This window comes from Armigeres subalbatus, chromosome 2 (genome assembly GCF_024139115.2).
Source record: "Armigeres subalbatus isolate Guangzhou_Male chromosome 2, GZ_Asu_2, whole genome shotgun sequence".
NCBI classification, from domain to species: domain Eukaryota; kingdom Metazoa; phylum Arthropoda; class Insecta; order Diptera; family Culicidae; genus Armigeres; species Armigeres subalbatus.
The window spans coordinates 161,365,601-161,377,144 of NC_085140.1; the positions used below are offsets into that span (position 1 = coordinate 161,365,601).

Consider the following 11,544-nt stretch of genomic DNA (forward strand, 5'->3'; position numbering starts at 1 on the left):
ACAAGTTGGCTTGTCGAAGGTCGACATCAAAATTGGACTTGATTCCTAATTTCTGATTCTTCGGGCGAGCCGATTACATTGCTTTGCCAACAACGAGCCTGAGTCAATGTTACATTCCGCTCGGATCAACTGCCGGATCGTGTCAAGCTGTTTGACTGCCCGGCAAAGTTCTGATATTTGTCAGGAAAGTAGACCTCTGTGAAAAGTGTTTCCGATTCGGACACAGAACAACGAACTGTAGAGGAGCTCGTCGTTGTCACAAGTGCAGCGATCAACGTGATGATGAGGAGGACTTTGAGAGATGCGATGATCCGGTGAAATGCGCTAACTGTAAGTCAGCGAAGCATACGGCAACGGAAGGTGTTTGTCCATAAAGTTTTGGGAGCCAAAACAAGCCAACGAGAAGAACAAAAAGAAAGGAATCAAACGACCAAAATTAAACGGAGATTCAGAAGCGGAGGACTCAACAAAAAAATCCGTGTCCCAAACAGAAGCAGCATCAAGAAACGGAGCTGGTCTGAACAAACCACATGAAACAACGGATGAGGATGTCGCCAAGATTTTGAAGAAAGTATCTGAAAAGACTACCGAACAAGTAAACCTACGTTTCCAAGAATAGGTGATAAGGTTCTATTCAATGTTCATGGATCAGGGACTACCCGCCGACGTAGAAGAGAAAATTAAGGATATTTCGAACCAGTGCTTCGATCTATCTAGAACAATCATTTGATCATCTTCGATCGAGCAAATAACGAACTAACAATCGTACAATGCTGACTATCGCGTAGCTCAGTTATCTGAAACATGGACGCAAGATGCGCTGCAAAACACTCGTAAGTATCGGATATCAGGTTACCATCAACTGAATAGTTCTCGGTGTGACAACTACGGAGGAGCAGCCATAATGCTGCTACAACTATTTTAAAATTCAACTACCCACAGCATCTGACTTTACACACTTTACTGCCCATCGATCCCAAATTTGACGTTTGAAAACGATAATTCAAATACATTCGTCTCATTTACTGCCGCTAATTAAGGTTATAATTATTGGTTATAAGAAAAATGCTCTCCCCCGCGCGCGTGGCGCAATCAGCCTCATTCCAGTTCAAGATAGCAGCACGTACGGACGTGTGTTTTGCTTGCGCATTTTTGACGTAAACTACAAGGGGAAGACTCAGATACTGGGTGGAAAACCGAAATTTCCAAATTCGAAACCGTCACGGAATTAGAATAGATTTAAAACGCTAATAGCGTCTTTATCTTTCGATGGATTTTCGAGATTTGCTTATCAATAGATTCGGAAACTCTCCAGCAATTTGCCAATTCTATTGATACTATTGATTATCAACGTTAAACTATTGAAAATGTTATTTCTTTCCAAACCGGGTGAAAAATTCAATTCCGTTCATAAATCCCCAACACGGACATCAGATTGCAGTAAGGTGCGGGCCTTTTGATCCACTGCTTCGTTTTCCCTGTGTATAAAAAGCCCCATGTTTCGCGTGCGCGCGTCATTTTCATTCTGGATGTCACGGAGAACGGACCAGCGCGGTTCCAGCGATAACCCCTGTGGTTTGGTCTGTTGTGGTAAAAACTCATGGACGATTCAAATCAAGCCCAACTCAGCACCTAAACTCATGGATGAGTTGAATCATCGTATGTTTTCTGTATGTATGTAGAATCACGAGCGCGCGTCAAACGGAGAAGCTGCAAAAATGTATTCGCATGGATGATTATCTACTAAAATTATAAGTCTTTCTCTGAATCGGGATCTCGTGATTCTACTACCGACGGAAAACAATCTGCCATCACCAAGCAATTAAGTTTTACTTTGATCAAAATTCATCTCGCCTCAAGTTGTGACTTGAGAGCTACTTTCATTGATGGTAGCCAATCGTTAGTAGGGTAAATTACGGCTTTGGCAGCTCAAATTTAACCTAAACATTCTTTACATATCAAAGAATATTGTGGCCAAATTGCATAAAATTTGGTCAACAAAAACCCTCCCGACAATAATAGAACAAAACCTGCCAAAAGCCGTCATTCCCCCTACTTCATACAAGAAAATTTAATCTGAGCGCTGCTAATGTTAATGACGACGGCCGCGCGATCCACACCATCATCGCCGGGAATAAAATTTCCGGTAGGAGCTCCGCCGATGCCGAAGGTGGTACCACGGTCTGCTCTCCGCGACATCTCGAACGAAATGGTTCGCGCGCGCGGGAGAGCTGCTTTCTTGTAATCAATAAAGTCGAACCTGTAGCCACGCCCCTTTGGTGAGTGTTTGACGGTCACACAATATTTGCAGCCATACCGGACAACAAAGATGCGGGATCAATGAGCCATCTTTATTGATGATAAGAAAACTGCTCTCCCGCGCGCGCGTGTCATTTCATTAGAAATGTCGTGGGCGGCGGTCCCAGCATCGGCGGAGTTGCTGAACGAATCAATCGGTTCTTCTCAGGGCCACCATCCTATGCAAAGGAAGAGGTGAGGCGAATATTGTTCAAAGAGCAAATTAACCACTTGGCGACGCCATAATGTTGCCGTCCGTAGCAGAATCACGAGTGCGCCCCGGGAGGAGATGCTACAAATATGAATTCGTATGGATGGCATCAGTGGCAGCCAGGTGAAATTTTCTCAAGATCTTATTTGATTTTGTTGCAGCTTGTGTTTGGGAAGGCGGATTATTAACAATCAATCGAAAGATGGAAATGGAGACAGTTCAATAGAAATGATGCCGTCAGTAGCGAAATCACGAGTGCGCTTCGACGCGTGGTCTTTGCAAAAACATGTGTGCGTCTTCAGTGATTTGACGGTAGTTATCCTCATTTCTAAAGTTTTAATGGTTAAATACAGTAAAAAGTGCAATTAAACCTGATAAATTGAAATTTAGAAATACCCAAGTTTAGTTAAGCTCATTTAGAATATTTTTCGAAAAATTCGAAAATTGAACAATGAATTGAATTTAAACAAACAAAACTAAACTACTCATATTATACAAAACTCGAGAATTCAATAAATTTGTTTTAATTACATAAATATATTAGTTCCTTTTAAAATGTAAATTTCATAAGAAATCCGAAGAGTAATTTTGTAATACTCATGGATAATGGCACTAGATTCTTCATTTCGCCAAACTGTTTCACGTAGTTTACGTCGGGGGGTCGTGTCTTGTACACAACCCTTATGATTTTTTCAAATGAAAATCATCTTTCATAAGGCAACATATTGAAATTCATACCGATTCCTTGTGGCAAATTTTCATAAGGCGTTTGATTGAAAATCATACGTCCATTTTCCTCAGTGCAGGAATGCATAAATGGTGAGTCTACTTAGTGACTTTACAATTAATAATTGTGCAAGTGTTTAATAACACTAAGCGGCAATTTTTAAAAATTTGGAAACTCATTTCCGATAAGAGAATTTATGCAGGACATACGTTAGAATCCTACAAGAATTTTCTGCAACTTTTCCAGGTATTTCTTTTTTTCAGAAAATCTAAGACATGTATTATTCATTCCTCAGAACTTTTGGGTAAGGGAATCCCTGAAACTCCTAGATAAAAAAAATCTTGGAGTATATAAAAAATCTGGGAGAATGAAACCACCATACACCCAACCGGCGGTTGTTAGATTTTCTAACAATTCTGTATAGGAATCTAACAAAACCTGTATAAGAACTGGGCATATGCGAAATTGTTAGATTCTTATGCGAAAAATGTAAGCTATCAAACAAATATTGTTAGAAAAGCTTACAAAATTGTTAGATTCTTATACAAGTATTGTAATACAAGTATAAGTAATACTTGTATAAGAATCTAACATTTTCGCATATATCCAGTTCTTATACAGGTTTTGATAGATTCTTATACAGAATTGTTAGAAAATCTAACATCCGCTGGTTGGGTGTAGAATTCTTGGATAAGAGTTTCATAGTAATTCTTGTGTAAGGAACTTTTTAGAAGTAATGTCGAAGGAATTTCGTATTATTCATTGGAGAATATTTATTTATAATTCGTTAGGGAGAAATTCCCAAGTGTTATCAGGGGGATGAATTATCTAGCCATGGTGAAGAAGGAGTTTCGCAAAATTCCTGGGGGAGGATTTGCCCAGAATTAAAGAAAAAGAAAGTCTCCAAATTTCTCAAAATTTCTTGAGTGGGAATTTTTCAGATTTCCCGGAAGAGTACTCCTGGCGGAGTTTTCAGGAATGAATTTTTTAGAATTCTTTAGAATTTTTAGAATTTTTTCAGAAAGAACTGTTTTGTTTGAAATGATTTTATGGTGGTTTTGTCATTGCCAGAAATGCTATGCTGACCACCCATCACCATCCGACAGCACATTACATCAAAATATTTGTCATCAGTAAAAAATCAGACTTCTTTTAAAAAATATCCGATGAATCAGTGGCGTCGTTCAAATGCAATGACTCACAATCTTTTCATTTAATAATCTGCTTTCGAGCAAATAAAATAATAAATACAACGTAACGTTCTCAAATTTTTACGAATAATTAGAAAGGACTCGCCATAGGAAAAAAAAAATTTTTTTTTGCATCCCATGATTTTATGACAATGTTCATATAAAAATTCCCTGTAGTATATACACTTAAATTTTTCCACCGATCTCGGCTGTGCAAATCTCGACTTAAGTTCAAAAGCTGGAATATCGGCTGAACTTGAGGTGGCTCCTTTGAGTGCCGCAGTAAACAAATTACTTTTTCAGCTGAGATATCAGCTGAAAGTCACGAACCGAGCGCTCGGCTGTGGATTGGCAGACCTGAGAGCTGCCAGTTTTTCGAACCTGTTTTTTTTTGACAATCTGCCTGTAAATCTTTGCTTTTTTAAATTTTCACGTCAATTTTAATTCTTTCAAATATTTTTGTCAATAAGCCAAAGAACTGATTGAGAATGAATAAAAGAGGTCAATTTCACGTCATGTTTGTTCTTCGATTTACCAAGTCAGACTTATCTGTATATGGGCGCCATATCCAGATAAGTCTGACTTGCGGTTAGCGGCAGTTTAGGTCTTATCGAAGGAGATTTGAATGCCCACCACTCTGATTGGGGCAACGAAATAACCGACAAAAGAGGCGAAATTTTAATGCAGTTGATCAATGGTGGATTGGATTCTTCTAAACGACGGATTCATACCTTTATTCCAGTGCAGTCAAACCAGAAGGCGACAGCAATCGACGGGACCTTTTGTTCACCAGCTATGTCAATGGACCTTAAATGGAAAGTACTGGACTTCAGTATCGAAAGCCATCATTTGGCAGTTGAGACAGCGTTCAGCACAGGCGTGCCAAAAGGAAACGTGCGTTACGTGTGCAACACTAAGGCGATTCTTGGAGAATTGACCTCTTTTTATTCACTCAATCGATTCTTTGGCTTATTCAAGGCAAAATTTCCCAAAGAACCCATATTTGTTGACGCCTCTAAGTATTTTTAAAATTTAATACAAAAATTGAAAAAGTGCTGTTTTCTTGAGATTGATCCGATTTTGAATGAACATCGAGTGAATTTTTCAGGCCGGTTTACACGTGCAGCACTTCTTCGGTTTTAGTTTTCGATTTTAAAAATAGTTAGAAGCTTCAAAAAATATGGGTTCTTTTGGAAAGTTAATTTTAAATAAGCCAAAGAATCGATTGAGCGAATAAATTTTGTTGATGGGAAAGGTCAATTCTCCAAGAATCGCCTGAGGCATTAAAACGAGATACAATTTTTGACGGGAAAGGTCAATTGTCCTACTTGGATGGGAGCGATGATGTACAAAATGTGAATGATCTACTCAGAACAGCTTAGGTGGTATACCACCTAAATTTATAAATAAGTCGTACCGAAGAAAGGACAAAAAGTACCAAAATTCTGGTGGTCTGAGAACGTAGATAATGCATCTCAAGAAAAGGCAGCCGCACGCAGAGAGTTCAACAAAACAGCGAACGAGAGGGCGCTGATAAATTTCCAGAAAAATGCTGCCGCATTCCAGAAAGCAAAGAGATAAGTGATATCGAAGAAAATACTGAATTTCTAGAAGAAGTGAACCCAGAAAAGACCGGAAATGGAACCCATCCTCCTACAGCTTGCTCTTGCTTTGTATGCTACGCACCTTATCGCATGGCTAAGAAAAACCTCGCTGTTTGTATCATTTGAATCAAATAGCATTTGACCTCATATTGAAGGCTTATCCGATTTAGTGATATGTATGTATCATTTGCCATTTCTTGAAAAACAAAATGGCTTCCAATAGGGCGTATACTCAAGGAAATTCTCAGAGCACCTAGAATAATATACTTTTTGAGGGTATATCCAGGGTACAAGGCAGATTGTCAATTTTCAAAAGCAGATAACAAGCTACGGGACACAATCAGCATAAACGATTTAAAAAAAAGCTGGCAGCTCTCAAGGAGGTCAAGACCTCACTCTTAGTTCAGCTCGGCATTTTTTTATTCTTTTGCCGAATTAATTATGACAAATATTTTGATGTAATGTGCTGTTAGATGATGATGGGTGATCAGCATTGCATTTCTGGCAATGACAAAACCACCATAAAATCATTTCACACAAAAGAGTTCTTTCTGAAAAAAATCTAAAAATTCTAAAGAATTCTAAAAAAATCATTCCTGAAAACTCCGCCATCTGCATTTTTTTCTACAGGAGTACTCTTCCGGGAGATCTGAAGAATTCCCACTCAAGGAATTTTGAGGAATTGCGCCTTTGAGAGTTTTGGAGACTTTCTTTTTCTTTAATTCTGTGCAAATCCTCCCCCAGGAATTCGGCGAAATTCGTTCTTCAGGAATTCTGGTAAACTTATACTGCAATAATACCGGGTTTTTCCTACCTTAGGAACTATGGATAATTCCTTCCCAAAAGTACTGAAAATGTACCCTGTACCCCTTCAGATATGATGGAAAATTCTGGACCCCATTAAACTGTCATTCTTTTTAAACTCCGTAAAAGTTCTTCCTCAGGAATTCTAGAAAATTCCTGCTCCATGAGCTCTGGGCAACTGATTTTCCAATCATCCAATCATCTTGGTACTTCCATATCCAAAAATTCTTCCTAAGAAGTTCTAAGGTCAGGAACTATGGGAAATTATTCTCAAAACAAAGTACTGCAGCCTACCTTCTTATCTCAACACAAGTTTTTTATTTTCTTGAATTTTTCGGAAATCTTCCACCCAGCGAATTTCTTCATCAGAAACTCGGGGAATTTGATCCTACAAGAGTTTCTTTTACAGAAAATCTCTGGAATACTTATTCAGAAATTTTTGAGAATGACCCTCGAAAAGATCATGGCAATCCCTCTCGCTCGAATTTTGAGAAATCCCTTCCCCAGAAATTAGGAGGAATTTCTCCTTCAGGAATTTGGAAAAATATATCCTCCTATGTTCCTGGTGAATTACTCACCATGGCCAGATAATTCATCTCTCTGATAACTCTTGGGAATTTCTCCTTAACGAATTATAAATAAATATTCTCCAATGAATAATACGAAGTTTCTTCGACATTACTTCTAAAAAGTTCCTTACACAAGAATTACTGTGAAACTTTTATCCAAGAATTCTATGGTGGTTTTATTCTCCCAGATTTTTTATACACTCCAAGATATATTTATCTAGGAGTTTCAGGGATTCCCTTACCCAAAAGTTCTGAGGAATGAATAATACGTATCTTAGATTTTCTAAAAAAAACACCTGAAAAAGTTGCAGAAAATTCCTGTAGGATTCTAACGTATGTCCTGCATAAATTCTCTCATCGGAAGTGAGTTTCCACATTTTAAAAATTGCCGCTTAGTGTTATTAATCACTTGCACAGTTATTAATTGTGTAGTCACTAAGTAGACTCACCATTTATGCATTCCTGTGTCATAAAAATAACACGATGGTACTCATAGACATAGGAAAGTACTAAAAAACCTACCCCATATCACGTATGGCCTTGCTTTGTAGCCGCTAGGCTAAGGAAGCCATAATTCAGAATTTTGATAGTGTTTTAACCAGGAATTACAAACCCTTCTGTACGATCTAGTGAAGAATTCATGAAAAAAATTCAATGAGATTTTTTGGAGATATCACTGGAGCAGACCTTTAAGAAATTCCTGAAGAAAGTTTGAAAGATATTTGAGGGAACCTTAGATGATTCTTCTCATGGTATTTCTGATAGAGTTCTTAACAACGAATGTACACTATATAATATTTAACGAACTATATAATATTTAACGAATTTTTCGTCACCCACCGACGAAATATTTGAACTATTATAATGAGCCGCGCCGTTCTGAACCGCCGAGAGCAATCGCGGCGTGGCGCCGGCTAAGCCGTCACCGCCGTTAGAAAATTGCGTTCACGCCGCCGCCGGCTCAAAGTAGATCGGCGCACAGCTCTACTCTCAATAGTTATTAAGGTGATTACCCCAATTACCTCAAACTACACGAGTGTTTTTGAATAATTATAAAAATTCTTGGGTAGTTGTTCCTGATTCGAACATTTTTAAGAAATGCAAAACGGCAGGACATTGTAAGATCACTAAAAAACTTGGATGTCCGCATGGAATCTTGAAAGTTCTGAGGAATTCGTGGAAACCCGTATCTCATGAATTACATGATCGTTAAGGAATCAATTACTTTTCATTGAAACTTATATAGAACCTGGATGTCTAGTGTGATTATTTTTTGAATGTTCATGAGAATTCCAGGAAGTTCTAAATATAATCGTAAAGAGTCATGACATGATGTTAAAAATTCAAAGTTCCGCTACAAATCCTTGAATCCATTTCGAGGCTATTGAAGCTCCTTACTTAGAAGTCCATAGTAATACACAGGAATTGAACTTCAGCAAGAATGGTCATAAATTTGAAATACAACTGTTGAAAGGGAAAAAATACTAAAATTCATGCATTTTGCTACTAAGCTAAATATTTGTTGGAGACTTTTAAATCTATCTCGTACAACAATTCCCTTGAAAACGATAGTTTTTAGATGGAATTCATATTTGAGAGCACATTGGATAGTCTTTTTCAATGCAAATATTGCATCCGAATTACAAAAAGTCCTAACATGAGCCAAAAATTTGAAGAACCAAGCCAGATTCATCAGTTCTTTGTAACTTTGGTTATCAACAGCAATAGTCTGCTAAGTCAATAATACTTCGTACGTTGATATGTTATATGTACTTTATGCTGGAAGCAGTCGTTACAATTTCTAATCCATTTCCTGAACATAAAAACATAGGAATAAGCGCCGGATTGGATAGTGTCCATATTGAAAGAAAAATAGAAATGACAAACTTATTCCCAGATTGGAATTTGAAACCACTACTTGCTTCATTAATGCTAATTCTACACAATCCCAATTTGCAGATTTTCTGATTTAGAGCTGCTGAATGTAGAGTCACCCTACGGAAGGAATCAGTATTTTCCATTCCCCATATACATATATAAGCGATGTTGTTTTCCTCGGCACGCTGCATCTACAATGTGTGAAAAGAACGATGACGGGGGCGATTATGCTGGCGGTCCGGCGGCGGGTTGATGCTGTCCCTTCCCCTCCCGACCGGACTGCTGCTGCCGACTGGACTGCGGTGATCGAGTCGCGGTGGGTGGCGCGGAACCGGCGGTAGTTTGGGGCACCGGATATGCATGCTGTTGCTGAAGGTCGCCGGAAGCGCACAAAGTGCATTTCGCATTTCGCTAGCAACCGTGCGCTTTTTATTAACATTGTTGTATAAATAATACATCGGAACGAAATTAATCTGCTGGTTCGCATCATAATAATATAATTATAATTATCCCAATTATGTGATTTTCGGGATGAATTTTCTTCGACGGCTCGACGGTTCGCTAGCGGTTCGTTGTTGTGTTGCGCATTGTGTTCGAGCGTTGACAGGTATTTTGGGAAAAACTTTTTGTGCTGTCGATTCGGTATGATATGACCGCTGGAGGGTGATATTTTCGACCATAATACGCAAAAGAATACCGCACAGCGAAGCGCACCTTTTGCACCGAGAGGGCCTGATAGCCATAATTAGTCATCGGACACATGGTGGCAGTTATTTTCCTGTTTTCGGTGGGCCATGCGAATTACTAAATATTTAAACGAAACTCAAACTCTTGGCAACGGCTGGTGCTGTCACCTGGCCGGGTCGGGCCAAAGCGAAACAAAAGTGGCACTTACCTTTTAAGGCAGTTTGCCTCCAGGCTCAGCGAGCTGCTCCGTTGCTCCAGATCGGCGGAGTACAGGTTGAAGATGTCGAAGGGAAAAATGGTGGCAACTTTTTCGAAAGTTCAACACAGTCACTTGAAATTCTTCGCTCCCTTATCAATCGCCTCTCGAGACACCAATTTCACAACTTCCGACCAACCACTAAGTACCGATTAGATAGTCTGCTTAATTCAAAACCAGTACACCAGCCAGAGTCCCTTCAGGATAGCACACCGACCGGAAAAGGGAGGAGCATACCACCAAAAGCACGCGACACTAACGGAGCCACAGAACAGACTGATTGCAACCAACCAGACCAGAGGATTATGTTGCCGCCACTGGGGTTTCAATTTCAAACAACAATTTACCTTCTTTGCACCTTGTTTTATCGCGTGTATATCGTTGCTCTTGCGGAGGTCTCTTTTGCTCTGCACTCACTCACTTTACCACTCACTCGGGCCAATCAAGCAAACTCTGCTCCAGCACCTCGTGTGCATTCACACTTCGACTCTCCCGTAATTGAAACTGACGAATCACCTTAAAAACTTTATGCTTTTATGATTTATTAAGGTTCACACGGATATCTCTCCCGAACTCTCAGTCACTCGCAGCCACGAGAGCAGTTTGTTCCCGCTCACCTTTTATGCTCACAATTGCACTATCGGAACACCACGCGAATGGGAGGCCCTCTCTGTGTTTACAATATAACAGGCGACTTCGTTCCAAACATTGCTTCGATGTTGTACATAAAATACCACCCCACTGGGAACGCACGAGAAGCACGAGCTGATCAACTCTTGAAGCGCGGCAACCGGACCGATTGATAACGGGAGAGAAACCGATACGAGTCCAACAGCTGACGAGCAGCGAATGAGGATATCCTGACGACGGTCGGTATGTTTTATGCTTCCTGTACATGCTTTTTTTTGTTGCTAATTGTTGTGCATTTAGTATGGTGTGAGATGCTGCGCGAGATCTAGTTTAGGCGTTTGCTTTCGGTGTTATGCGAACCTGATATCAGACTGCCCGAGACCCTCGAATCTATATGGCTGTGAGAATTTTGTTTTCTGATGTGGTCGGGAGATGTTGATGTCGTGCATTGACGTATACTTACTTATTTTAGATTTCTTTATGATCGAAGTAGAAAACGGTTCAAATTTATTCACAGAACTCATAGTAGCTTCTATAAACAATGAGTATTTACAGATACATACACATGAATCACCATAGAAAAATTAGAATGTCTGCGAAAATATGAAAAATTTGAATATCCAAAAAGGTAGGAACTTTATTTATAATTAATTATCATAAAGCCTTAGCTTCTGCACCTAAAATGCGTTC

The 11,544-nt window shown here is 39.4% G+C and overlaps 1 protein-coding gene across 2 annotated transcripts in view; it reads right to left on the reverse strand.

Moving 5' to 3' along the window:
- LOC134215393 (BTB/POZ domain-containing protein Tiwaz) overlaps positions 1–11,051 on the reverse strand; it is a 228,959-nt gene extending 217,908 nt beyond the window's left edge. The window contains exons 1-2 of one of the 2 annotated variants that reach the window (XM_062694595.1): positions 10,842–11,051; positions 10,177–10,748 (exon numbers count right to left, since the gene is read on the reverse strand). The gene's annotated coding sequence lies outside the window, so the exon portion shown is untranslated. Of the gene's footprint in view, positions 1–10,176 lie in introns of both variants that reach the window. The other variant, XM_062694594.1, reaches the window with a different exon arrangement.
- Positions 11,052–11,544: the final 493 nt, after the last annotated feature.